Source organism: Lytechinus variegatus, chromosome 16 (genome assembly GCF_018143015.1).
Source record: "Lytechinus variegatus isolate NC3 chromosome 16, Lvar_3.0, whole genome shotgun sequence".
NCBI classification, from domain to species: Eukaryota; Metazoa; Echinodermata; class Echinoidea; order Temnopleuroida; family Toxopneustidae; genus Lytechinus; species Lytechinus variegatus.
Window position 1 is genome coordinate 7,476,973 of NC_054755.1, and position 15,209 is coordinate 7,492,181.

The window sequence follows — 15,209 nt, forward strand, 5'->3', positions numbered from 1 at the left end:
CTTTCAATTGCGATGAACTCGGAAAACATACTGTCTTTTTCAATGTAGATTTTCATCTTTTTTTTTTAAATGGTAGACGGTATAATTCAGTGTTTTCTTTTCAATAGAAATTGTCCACAGAAATAAAGGACAAAATATTTCAAGTTGCTCAATTTCAGTTAAGTGTTCATGCAATTAATATGTTTTATTGGAATTAAATAAATATCTAATGAAAGTGAACTGAATAGAAAAATTGACGACAATGCTGGCAACCGTGATGGGCATTCAACATGCATGTATTTGTAGCTGGCGCTATTTTGACGGTTTTTAGTGCAACAACTATTGGAATTGCAAAATATGTTTTTATTGAAAGTCACTTCAGTTCTCATTGTCCTATATGCATTGAGAAAACCCTTTGAATGGTATGTTTACTGTTTATTGTTTTTTAATAATGGGTCGCCCAACAGTTGATTTTTCATGGGGCCCATATACACAAGAATGCAATAACAGATAATATTTACAGATTAATAAAAACATTTCAAAATAGCATATGCAAACAGTGCAATAAAATCTGAGCTGCGAAGACAGCAATAATAAATGTGGATAAAAGCATGCGAGCCTTCAACGTCTGGTTTTTCTGCTGTTTGGAAATATTGACTAAAATAACGTATATCATAATTCTAATAACTGCATAATCCTTACAAAAGTGTTTTTGAGTCTTGACAGGCTTGAACAGGATTCTGTGGAGCGCCCCCCCCCCCTCCGGTAGTACGGCGCCTGTCATTATTTTATGTCCCCATGTAGACATATTTTACGCAGTATACGTAAATGATGACGTTATGGGTTTTTTATCATGTATCTTCTTTTTGGGGGAAGGGGGGGGGGTGGTGTGCATCTATCGACTTATCTTGAAATTTATTTTTACAAGGTAGAAACTTACAGCTGTAAATTGATGCTAGAAGAAAGCAACAAAATACCGCTAGTGTTAAGAAATAAATCATTATTTTTCTGCTAAATGTTCGCCCATTCCATTCCATTTGCTCTACAAAGCGGTGGATTCTATGCTATTCCTTCCAAATAAAATGTATGGGCAATAGAATACTAAATGTCCCTTGAATTCAATTTGGTATGGCAATTGCCATAATTTGTCAAATATCACACCTTTTCCCCGGCTTTGGGTGATATGTATGCATGGGCCTATACAGGAGAATGATCAAACCTTACCTCCACAATATGCATATATCTCGTACGATGTAATCGGATGGAGGCGAAATTTCTTTCTTCGCTAACATTAATAATTGGTACAAACATATATAGGCCATCCGTATCAAAGTGTCAGGGGCGGATTCGATATTTCATTATTCATTTATTTATTTATTTATTTTGTTTTATTCATTTTATACTGCAGGGTAGGCCTGTTCAGTTCTTAAAACTGCTTTACAAAGGCGCCCTGCAGTTTAAAATACATGTCAAAATAACTATAAAATATATCATCCAAAAAAAAAATCAACGTCAAAAATACAAAATACAAACTATTTAACATCAGAAACAATTAACACCAAAAATATAGAGTGGGAAGTAACAATTTAAACATACAAGTACATAGCATTGTAAATCAGTGGAATATTATTTCGCTCTTTATCAATTCGTATGAAATGCTTTGCATATTTTTTTATTTTTCACCGCCGGTAGAGGGGGGGGGGCAGAAAGTGACTCAATTTTGACAGTTATTACCTGATAAGTAGAATGTTTTCATTTCCAAAGGAGGGACACGCCAAACAAAACAAAAGAGTAGACAAAATTTACAATCCAGGGACTACCAGTTGGGGGCAAAGGGGGCACAAGCTCCAAGTGCGTCCCCTGGATTTTCTATTGAATAGTGACAATAGGAATAGGCAATTGAATAGGCAATACCTTTTGGATTTAAGGCTCCTTTCAATATTGATCGGCAACGCCCCTTAAACTATAACATTAAAAGTTGAGCTTCAAATGTAACACTGGAAGCTCTTTTGGGGCGCAACGTTTACTTTTTTTATACCTTTTTGGTGCAGGTATATATATATATATATAGCTATAGTTTGAACAATGAAAAGGTTCAGTGTTACAACACCGAGGAAAGGTGAAAATGTGCAGCCTATGAATGCAAAACTTTATGCAGATTTGAACTTGGCAGAGTTGCACCATAAAGGGTGCAAACGGTGCCAAAACACAAAACAGGTTCATATTGCTCACCATTCTAATTTGGGGTGCACGACAGCATCCCAAAAGATACTGATATAGTGAAATTTAGGGTGTAGACTTTTCTTAGTGTGTATAGGTTATAATTGAATATTGGTAGGGGGATATCAAAAAGGGGTGAAAATATTAATCAAGGACACCACTGAATATAGATGTCAATTACCACATCCATGCAAGATATTACTCATCACTTCAGACGTGATAATGGCAAACGCAATTCTCGACGTTTACCCATTTCATTTCATAAGCCATCATTAATAATGCACACAACCAACCCCAGCACAACAATCACAGAAAATAAGTCTGCATTCGACTATAAAAGATTTCCTTAAAAAACAGCATTGATTATGTTGATATTGCAAAATACTGGGCAAAAAGGTTACGTCAACATAATTATAACTTCGTTATTATTTTTTAAACACAAATCAGCATTAATGTTGCAAATTATCAGGCGAAAGGTTATGTCAACAACAAAAAACTACATGTATTGTTTAACACAAAATAGCATTAATATTGCAAAATTGTTTTGTGAACGGTTATGTCAACATTTGAAAATGAACACACTCAAAATGTCCACTTGGGTAATGTATGTTGATAAATATATACATATATATTCTGTATAAAAAACAGGACAGATTTGAAAAGTCTATAATGCTTTTGTTTCGAATTATGATTCTATATTTTGGTGTTAATGGGTGCTCTGAAGTCTTATTTTGCAAATGCAAAATTATGATAAAACAAAATAATTCAAGTAAATACATAAATTTGTAAATAAAATTTGACAGCATAATTAAAAAAATATGGCACAGATAATGAAAAGGTTAAGAGGGAGTCTGCTGATTAGCAAGAAGCCGCTGTGATCATCATATTACTCATTTTCTGCCATTCTTGCGCAAGCCTCTTATTGAACCCCCGACAAAAACGTCCCGTGTTCGCTCGAGCATGAACAAAATTTATTATTTTTTAATTGCATTTCAAAGATAAGATTTCAGAGCATCTATCAACATCAAAATATAGATATCATAATTTGAAACAATTTTTATAGACTTTTCAAAACTGTCCCGTTTTTCTTATACGCACTGTATATTCTGGGCAATTATCGAATAGAGCAAATTTATTACCCAGTTATTAGTTTTTATAACCCGATTTGGAGAGATTTTAACCAATAGTTGTGTGGGCAATATGTTGCCCAGTGATAGTTAAAAATTTGACCTTTTTTGCCCAACCTTTTTAAGAGTGTAATATCCAATGCAATAAATGAAAGCTTAGAAAATACTTCCGAGATCATTCGTGAACCCTTAACTTGGTACCAGTGGCGTATAGATGGGGATTAGGGGCTCAACCCCCCCCCCATGTTTTCGTTCACAACCAAGGGGGAAAAAGAGAAAAGAAAAGGAAAGAGAATGGTACAACAGTGGCGGATCCAGAGGGGGGCGCCCCGGGCGCGCGCCCCCCCCTATTTTCGCCGGATTTTTTTTTTTTTTTTGGATGGTTATATTTACTGGATTGGTACAATGTAGTCAATTTCAAGGGCTAGATCTAGTCAAAACTATATTTTAACTTACGCTCATGGCCTTTGTGTTCGCACAAATGCACCTCTGTCATACTGTATTGCAATATGTAAATTCCGGAATTCCAGGGCGCGCAAGTCGATTGGTTGGAAAGTTGCACCACTTGTAATCGGGAGTTGCAGTGCAGTGACCAGTGTGAAGATGTTGGATTGGATATCATTTTTTCCCGAAATTTTGTGTTTTTTGTAACATGCGTTTGTCCGTCTTTATGGCAAATACATGTAAATTGTAAGTAACAGATCGCGAGAGAAAGTGTCAACGATGCGAATGATGTCTATCCCCGAGATTATTCTTCACTCAAAGATGAAGCCCTGTATCGGGCGCCACGTGCGCAGCATTATCATTCTGCCTTGGTCATGTACGTTTTCACTGAAATGTATAGGTCAGACATATTTGTATTTAATGTAAACTAACTTTTTACTTTCTGGTAGATTCAGAGGCATATTATCCAGGGCGCCCCAACCATAGGCGGATCCAGGGGGGGGGGGGCCCGAGGGGCCCGAGCCCCCCCTATTGGCGGAGCAAAAAAAAAGAAAAAAGGGGAAAAGGAAGGAAAAATGAAAAAAGGAAAAGAGAGGAGAAAAGAAGGAAGGCAAGCATAAGAGGAGGAAGATGAGTGAATAAAATAAGATAAGGGGAATTAAGACTTGGAAATTATTTTTTTTTTAATCTTTCATGTCGGGATATAAAATTTTCGCTCGCGCTTTGCGCTCGCATTGCCTTTTAGGTGATATCTTGCTCATTATGGACCTTAAAATATCAAATTCTGAAGTCAATATACAAAACATATTTCAGCTGGGAAATTGAACTTTCATTATTTTGTTTTATTCACAAATTGATTTTTTAAAAGTGTAAAAAATTCTGTTTTATGGTCTGAATATTAACAATTTCTGCTTGCGCTGCGCGCTCGCAAAATTTGATTTGTCAGGTACCTATTATTTTCCTGTATTCCATGATGTTCTCAAAGTATCCCTATTTAGGTCAGATTGTCAAAACGTATCAGCTAGCGCTGCACGCTTGCATTTTGATTAGTGAGTTATGTATATCTCAATATTAATTCTAAAACAAATTACTTAAAATCACCATTTGATGACAATTAATCATAAATTTCTGCTCGCGATTTGCGCTCGCATTGATAGATTTTAAACTCGTGCATCTTATGCATAATTACAAAAGTGCTTAAATGTCCAATTTTCAGGCCATAATATTAATAGATTTTGCGCTCTCATGCTTAGGAAGAGAAATAGGAAGATAGTCATCATTTTCTTATGATGACATAATGTCCTTATAGAACATCCCGGTCCTATGTCAAAACTCAAAGTAACAATAATTGAAAATATCAGCTCTGTTTTAACTGTGATCCTTCTTCACCTCACAATTTTTCCACAAAGTGCTTGCAATACAGAGCTTAAAGTGACCCCTTTTCAGATCTGAATATTATATATTTTTAGCTCGCGCTTTGCGCTCGCTTTATTGATTTTCATGGTAAAAAAAAGGTATTTAGAATACCCAAATTCTAGGTCGATATCTCAAACACACGTTTATTCAGATACGCACCTTGTTCTCCATTTAAATAATTATCCAGTTTCAGATAACAATATAAAAAATTGCTCGCGCTTTGTGCTCGCATTATTAATGTATGAAAATTTCCAATAGCTTAACCTTTTCATGATTTACAAAACATGAATAGAGTGTCCAGAATTTTTCCGCTCGCGCTTCGCGCTCGCATCAATAATGTTCAGTTTTTGTCTCATCCTTTCCACGATTACAAAAAGTGCTTGAAATTTCCATTATTCAGGTAGAAATGTCAAAAATTTCAGCTCGCGCTTCGCGCTCGCAATATTTGAATGTTGAAATATGTAACGTCTTCATGGCTAAGTTCAAGCAGTCCATAACAAATACTTTTCGATCAGCTCAAAACGTATATAAAAATTTTCCGCTCGCGCTCTGCGCTCGCATTATTAATGTAAGGAAGATCCCCACTTCCTCATCCTTTTCATGATTTACAAAACTTGAATAGAGTGTCTCGTTCAGTAGGTCTAAATCACGAAATTTTTTGCTCACGCTTCGCGCTCGCACTAATCGTTTAGTTATATACCTATTCTGTTAAGTTACAAAAAGTGCTTAGAATTTCCATTCCTTAGGTAAAAATGTCAAAAAATTTCAGCTCGCGCTTCGCGCTCGCATTATTTGATTTTTAAAAATATGTAACGTCTTCATGGCTAACTGCAAGCAAGTCCTTAACAGTACCTTTTCCATCAGTTCATTTTTGCTCGCGCTTCACGTTCGTAATAATTATTCACTTGCATACACATCTTTTTTCAGGATTGCCCAGAATGTTCAAAACTTTTAGAAAAAAGTAAATAAGATTCCCCCCAAAAAAATAACTAGGGCTTCGCGCTCGCATTATATAAATAACGATTATGGTATTATATATTTATGTTTATTCATAAGAATAAAGCTAAGAAGTGACTAATATGACTACCCCTTTAAAGATACCAAAAATCCCGGCAAATATCATATTCGAGTGGCCGATCGGGGAAAATATGGCTGAAAAAAAAAAATTCCGGGCCCCCCTATTGGCGAAGGCTGGATCCGCCCCTGCCCCCAACTAAGTTTCGCCGAAGCAATCATTCCAACGAATTATCAAGGAGCAAAATTGTATATTCTCAATCACCAGTCGACCCCACTCCGCGTTTGCTGTGTATAGGCAGCTATATGTCAGCGTAAGGAGCGGAGATTTTATGTGACGGGGGGGGGGGGTGGGGGCTGGGGGGAGAATAAAAATACTTTCGTGCAAGCAAGTGAAGAGCCTTTGCCAAATGTATGTTTTGAATGACCGCTTATACGGTGTGTGACTGGAAACCAGCTCCTAAATGAGTCAGTGTCTTTTAGTCATGAAGTTACAGTGATTTAAGTGTGCATTTTTCTTCTAAAGGTGCTCTCAAAATACGACTTTTGGACATGATTTTTTGAAAAAGTCCTTGCCGTGGGAGGGGGGTATCCCCCCTCCCACACCCTCCCCCCGCTCGGTCGCTTCGCTCCCTCGCCGCTGGCGCCCCCCCTATTTCAAAATCCTGGATCCGCCCCTGTACAATACATTATTTTCTGAATATTGTGTCAAAATCTATCGCAAAATTTGATTTTTGTAATAAAAATGTGGAAATTTTTGTTCGCTCGGTTCGCTCATTTTAATAAATTTTACGCGATACGCCATATCTAGCCCCCTCAAAAAATGTTGCCCATTACGTCACTAGCTTGGTACCTTCGGGTAAGAATGAAATTTGAACCAGAACTCAGGTTACAAAATGAAATACGAAGGTTGGTATCATGACTTCAGATAGTAACACTTACCCTTATCAGCGCCGAGAGCAAATTGATTTGACAGTAGATACTGACGCGACGCCTTCGGGTGTTAGTTTGTCTCCTCAATGAGGACAAAACGACGTGTTCCGCTTGCAGTTGAATCCTTAAATACCTGCATATTTCATTTTTCTTTCGCGAATCCCTCAGATCGGAAGAACAGATAGCAATGTCGTTTGCCAGAAATGAATTCACGCCTCGATGAGAATCAACAGAAATCGTTTTGCAAACAAGTGCCCCAATGCATTTTTTTTCTTTTATTTGCTCTTATTTCCTCACTTTATTCAAAATACCATTAACTTTTTTTTTACTTTAGGGGATATGTGCAATCAAAAGCTTGTCAACCCTGGATTTTTAGCTGTGGTTAAGCGAATGGGAGATAACATAATGTTGATTGATAAATAGATATACCGAAATAAGCAGTATCAACTTATCATATTCTGTCCTGCGATCATTATACGACAACCCGAGGGTGTGACATACGGTTGATCTTCCGCGTTCTGCGACCGATTTACGATGGCCAAGGCTATCATATGCAGCTATATCGCTCGGTTTCCTGCGATGGGTTTTTATTTGACAGCCTTCGTGTGTCGCACGACTGATCGTTCGGTGTCTTGTGAGCTCATAATACGAATAGACGTAGTTTACACGCATTAAGCACCTTTCACAATTGGGGTGCGACTGCTTACAACCGTTGCGATTGTGTGCCACCAAATGATCGTAGACGATCGCACGAGCAATGCCGAAAGCCCCTTAAACTAGCGGTTGTCATAACTGGTCACAACTGAACCTGAAACTTGATCAAAAGCTTGGTGTTATCAGGTGCGATAGATGTACTTGAACCAGGTCCAATGACTGTCGTGCGAGCATCGTAGCGAGCATCGTACGAATTTTCAACAACATTCGTCAACGTTATGTGAGAATTCCCTAGACTTAAATCTCTTATAAGGCCCGCTCAGTATTCGCACAACTATCGTATTTTAACGGTGTATAATCGCCATACCATATTGGGGTAGAAAATTATCACCTACACAACATCCAGTAAAATTACCCTTTTATGATATCATACTCTTCTGTTTGTGTTTTTACTTCTTCGTTCTCCGTATAGATCTGAATCTTGACTTAAGGACATATATTTCAAAAAAAAAAATTACATTCCATGTCACTCACCAGACAAATCGCACAATTGTGCGGCCGCAATCGCAAACGTTATTCATCGTGTATTAACGATCCTATTTCAGTCGCAGTGGCTATACTATCGCAAATGCGATTCATCGTATAACGATCCTATTTCGGGCGGAATGGCTTTACCGCTAAAGCCCCTTTCACAATTAACTTACGACCTGTTTACGTCCGCCTGCAACAGTTTTTTCTTGTTGTTGCACGATCGATCCCTTGGTGTCTTGCGAGCACTCGAAGTCGTTGTAGACGTTCGCACGAACTCGAGGTGGTCGTGACTGGTCGCATCTGAACTTTGAACATGTTCAAAGTCCAAACGCGATCAAATACGATTATTTCACTCGCATCAGGTCGTACCATCGGTCGGGAGATCATCGTGTGAGTGTTGTTCAACGTTGTACGACTTGGTGCGAGAGGTGGCACAACTACGTATAATCGCATTTAGTCGACTGGAGGTCGTACGACACTGACACATGTGCTAGAGACCTTTAGAGACCAGTCTGGCGACTGGGTGCGATAACATAAGACTGTTGCAAGACCGATCGAAATTACGGGTTACACCATTCCACTACCGTTGCATTCGCATGTATGCGACCGTTCAGCCCCCTTTCACAATTGACGTCCGACCAGTTTACGACCGGCTGCAACAGTTTTTTCTTGCTGTTGCACGATCGATCTCTAGGTGTTTTGCGAGCACTCGCAGTCGTGGTAGACGGTCGCACGAACTCGAGGTGGTCGTGACTGTTCACATCTGAACTTTGAACATGTTCAAAATCCAAACGCGATCAAATACGATCGATCAGGTCGTATCCGGGGTCGTACCATCGGTCGGGCGATCATCGTGCGAGTGTTGTGCAACGTTGCACGACTTGGTGCGAGAGGTGGCACGACTAAGTTTACTCGACTGGAGGTCGTACAACACTTGCACATATGCTAGCGACCTACATGTACAGAGACCTGTCTTGCGACTGGGTGCGATAATATATTGGCCATAAGACTGTCGCAAGACCGATCGCAACGGCTTACAACATTACACTACCGTTTTATTCGCATGTATGCGACCGTTCCCCTCGCAATCCCTCGTGCAACACTCGCATGTGATCGCACGAGCACAATAGGATCATTAGCGACTTACTCGTGCAAAGGGTTTTACTGGTCATTTTTGTTGTACGACAGCTGTTGCAACTGTGAAAGCCTCTGTGTGATCTTATGAGATGACCGGCGATTGATGCCTGTTGCAGCCTGTCGCACGACCAAAAGGTCGCAAATGGTCGTACGTCAATTGTGAAAGGGGCTTTAAGTGGCTTTCACAATTGCTCGTGCGATCGTTTGCGATCACTTGGTCACAATATAATATTGCACAGATTCGCAACGGTTGTAAGCAGTCGCACCACCAATTGTGAAAGGGGCCTTATACGAGAATTGTTGTGATTGCCATTAGAACTGTACCCGATGAAACTCATGGCGATTGAGGGCATTAATGTCGCGGGGTCCATGTCGTTCGACCAATTTTACAGAACAAAACGAAGAATAGACTGCACCTTCTTTATGCTGGATAATCTGTTTTGGGGGGCATGTTCATAAAAGGTTCATTGCACTGTAGCTATTATAATTTATGTCCATGCAAGCCCAGATCTTTACTCAACAAAGTGAAGACAACTTAGCCTCAAGTTAAACAAATTACTGAAAATACATTGTCAGTTTTTGATCGCAACACGTTCGTATACAAAGAACACGAAATAACAAAATATGTTCACTTGTGGATATAAAACATAATTTCCAGTAACACTTGATTGCACTGTGCAAATATAGACATTGCTGGATAGCAGTGACAAAATCGGGATTTTTAAATAGAGGGAGAGAGAATAGCATATATGAAAATAGAGGGGGCGCATATTACAATTTCGTTATAGATAAAATCATCTTAGCAGATAATCATGATTGATATGTATGTTCAATGGGCGATTATATGCATTTAAAAAACGCCGGTGTTAATTTAACACCAGCCTGGTATCTATACACCAGAGAGGTGTTGGAACACCAGTTAAGAATCAAACCGATATTAATTAGTTTAACATTAACTTGCTTCAATGCCAAATAGGTGCTAGCCTAACTCCAAACCCGTGTTGCTTTAACACCTCTCTGGTGTAGACCGATATTATATATAGATACCAGGTTGGTGTTAAAATCAACACCGGCGTTTTTGCAGTGTGGGGTGTAGGACCCTTACGCCACAGCTTGGATCTAACACGGAAGCGTAGCCAGGGTCAAACTCTGCACTAAATCTTATGCGAACAACACTACACTCTATGGATCCTACTTTACAAAAGAATACAGGTAAGTTACCTGTTTCATTTTGCTCTTTTCAGACACTTTTGTTAAAGGTCAAATCTACCCTCAAAAATGTTTATTTGAACAGCGAAAATCAAACTAGCATGACGCTGAAAACGTCATCAAAATCGGATGTTAAATAGGAAAGTTGTGACATTTTAAACATAAAAGTTTCGCTTAGTTTTCACAAAAAAAGTGATATGCACAACTCAGTGACATGCAAATGAAACAGACGATGATTTCCCTCACTCACTATTTGTTTTTTTTTTATTGTTTGAATTATACAATATTTCTTTTTTTACAGATTTGACAATATGGACCAACTTGACTGAAACATATGGTATTAAGCAATGCTTATTCCACATGTTTATGGGGGAATTAATCGTTGTTTCACTTGACAAATGAAGAAAAAATTATATTTCATATACAAGAAAAAACAAAAGAAATAGTGAGTGGATGACGTCATCAGTCCTCATTTGCATACCGACCAGGGTGCGCAGAACTGTTCTGTAAAATTAAGTGAAAATTTAAAATGTCATAACTTTCTGATTTTACATCCGATTTCGATGAAATTTTCAATGTTAGGCTTGTTGGATTGTTCTATTTTTATTCAAACCAGCGTTTTGTTGGGTTGAACTTTTCCTTTAAAGAGAAGAGATTAACAAGAGCAAAATGATATATATCCATGATACATCTCATTTACATCATGTACGTAGCTAGACATGATACATGCTAATGTGCAATTATTGTTGGCTTAAAATGTACCACAGCGATGAGAATGGAGATGGAGGAGAGAGATAGAGAGAGGAGGAGAGATAAAAGGGGAGTGAGAGAAAGGAGTGAGTCCCGAGTGAGTGGTAAATTAAAATAAAGATATCGTTTAACTGAAAATGGTCCCGCTGCGGTACGAATGTCCTTTGGCAAGATATCAATCGAAATTTGTCACTGAAAATTGTTACCGCCTCGCAAGATTTATGAATAGAAATGATATAGAAGCTGATTATGACATTGCTCGGCAAAACGAAAGAAAAAAAAATCGCCGATGACGAAGAAGCTTCTGTTTTAGGCTCTTTGCTATTACACTCGGATGGAAAGCTAAACGAAGCCCATGAATGCACCTAGGTTCAATCATAACGCTTCAGCTCAATAAAAATTGAAGAAATAAAAAAATTCTCGTTTCTTGGTGGACTACGGGTCGTGGGGTCCAGTGGTTAGAGCATTGGACTCATAATCGCAAGGTTGTGAGTTCGAATCCCAACTGTGCCATTGTCTCCACTTTGATAAAAAGGCCCAAGAGTGATATCTGTCGTCTATTACATCAGCCACTATGACTGATTAACCTAGACGTAAAATGTTTCCAAGGTAATTGATTGTATACCAGCTTGGCGTTTACCAGCAGAAAATGCTGTCCGGCCGAGTTCTACGGGAGTCACCACAAACAGAAACAGAAACATGAGAAACAGAATTTTATCGAATGCAAACAACATACCATATCGCGAATCACAAAACAGGATTGTTGGCTAGTTTTATTGACGATAGGGTGACAATTCATGAGTAAACAATAAAAACATTTTACCATAAATAGTATTCAATTCAATTAATTCAATTCAATTCAATTTCAATTCAATTCAATTCAATTTTCAATTTTCAATTTCAATTCAATTCAATTCAATTTCAATTTCAATTCCAATTTCAATTTCAATTCAATTCAATTTCAATTTCAATTTCAATTTCAATTCAATTAAGAATATTATTTGGAAAGGGAAATTTAAATCGTAGGGAAGATATACGCTTCATAGATTATAGAGAATCTGTTCTTCCTCTGAGGCTCTATGAAAAATTATCGAGTAGTCCGAACGTTGCTCTTTTGAAAACAAGTAGAAAGAAATTTGAGGAAACAAACAATGGCGAGGAAAAAATAGACGATAGTCTGAGAAGAGAGAAAGAGGAAAGGAGGGTGAGATTAAAATAATAATTATATTTACAAACCGGTCTAGAGATATACCGCCCTTTTCACACGGTAGAAAAAAATCGTAATTTGAATGATGATTCCAGTGAAAAATAAGGCTAATGACGAATATTTATTTTTTTTCCACGTTTGTACGATCAAAACTTTACCAATCTGTTCTTGCAGCAAAGTCGAAAGTTGCTGGCCCATATTTTGTATTTTATCGGCCTGAAACTATAAATTTTAAAGTAAAAATTTGTGAGAATATGATTGCACAGATGGTTGAAATCAACCCCAGTAGAATAAATCGTTAAATAAATCTAAGCATCTCCGAGATTAATGCAATGTATATTTTGAAATTTTGCCTATACATAGCAGACGACAATCTTGTGCGTGGTGCATGCACGGCACGGCGCGCCAGTGGCGCGGCACCCATCCTTCTGCACGCACACACGCACCGTCCGGTTGCTATGGACGCCGATCAGCCGATGTACCCCTGTGTAGTCTACACCACCCGAACGCTCCAGCTAGCAACGGATTATGACCGACCCCTAACCCCCATTGATTAGCTTATCCTTTTATTGTTGTTTCCAGTGGGGGACTTCTACTCTTTATAGGCCATGCGAGTATTTACTATAGAGATTTCAGAGTCTTTATCCATGTCGAAAGCAAAGCCGTACAACACTGAAAGCCAGTGAAGGCTATTATATTTTGGAGTAGTCTAGGAAGGATTAAAATCTTTTTTCAGAGGCCTGTTGCTTTCATAATATTTACAAGAAATATATAGCGCTGGAGGAGAGTAGTCTGTATTGAAATATAAAACAAGATATATTTTAACATATCGGGTCTAAAGATTGTCTATATTTTTTGTTAAGGACTTTGCCATAGAATGGACATGGACGTATAAACTGCAGGCGACCGGGATCATTATCTCCGACTGTAAATATCTACATTACATGAATCTAGGTAAGAGTTCAATGTTTCATTTAATTCACATACATGATCATAAGACTGCAGCGCCTTATACCAGTCGGTTTGTGTTCATGAAAAAATATGAGTTTTTCTATTTCATTGGTTACGTTCATGTAATGTACGCCAGATCTTTACTCTGTAACCACTACATGTGCATGTTCAATAATTCGACTGGTGTAAAACGATCAGTATATTCCCTTTAAAGACAATCGAGAAAAATTAATGAAGAATCTGCTAATGTCTAGTCCTACCCGTTTTATATATATTTTGAGGTATACATGTAGAAAAATTAAATGCCTCCCGATCCAGACGTAAATTATCATACCTGAATGAACTTTTAAGACAATATTTACAAGAATGATATCACACTAAAGCCATGCAATTCATATCATATGATAAAATCAGCACAATCGAGTCAAAACGCCCCCTTTTTTAATGAAGATAATAATTGGCAACTTATTCATGTTTGCTGGCAGTTGTAATAATAATGGACGATATTACACTTTAATTTACACGAAAGTCATAAGCATAGCTCCCATATTTATAGTATAAGTGATTTGGGGAATCCTATATTTCATTTAAAAAAAAGATCAATTACATCGAACTATCAATTAATGAGTGTTTTTTTTCATTTTCTAACTACATGTAGGACCTAAAGTATGAAAAATTACTAAAGATTAAAACTTAATTAGGAGGACATCGAGGTATATCATGCAAAGTTTTAGTAATTAGAAAATCTGCAGGAGGGGGTTTAATATTCATTTCATAGATTTAATAAGGGTGAGGTAATACAATCAGCGCTTTAGTAATTTTCTATGTAAAATGCTCGAACAATCTGTCTTACGTAAAAAAAAAATTATTTCAGAGGCATAAGGTAAGTTGGCTTAGCGTTGGTGTGTCTTTAACGAAATAATTTAAGAGATCGTGATCTATTCTCTCAAATCGCGCAATTTAATCTATGCTCAGACAATGTCTGTCGTGCTTGATGCATGTAATATGCCCTTTGATATCATTAAAAAAATCCATATTTATAGTCACTAGTCAGTGCTTGCGAAGAGGCATTTGCTATACACGTGGATACATAAATGTGTGGGCTGTATGGCCTTGACTTGCACTTGCTTAATTGCAAGGTGAGGAAATTGAAGCGTTGCATTGCCATGATACTGCAAAAATTGTCTGCCACCATAATAAAAACGCTTTATTAAATACCCCCAGAAAAATGTGTATGGTTGGTAACCGTTTTGAGAGGTTAAAACTCAAATTGCATGGCGCGACTTTGTTTTAAAATTGCAACAGGTTGTAGATTGCAAAACCAAGGATGACTATTACATTCGGAGAGGAAAGATGGTCTCGGTTACAAGAAGATGAAAGGCTGATTGAATTGAAATAAAAGATTAATACATTTTGCAAAAATCATTTCAATATCAATTGATAAGTTTAAGATATGAATGGATAAGACAGTGGTATTCAGTCATTGCCATTTACATCATTATCGTCATAGTTAATTAGTTTTACCATAGATATTGTTTTTCTTTTATTATCTTCATCATCATAACACCATTGGCATCATCGCTATCACCATGCAGTCTAATGAATTTTCATCATTGTCACCAACATTACCATCTTAA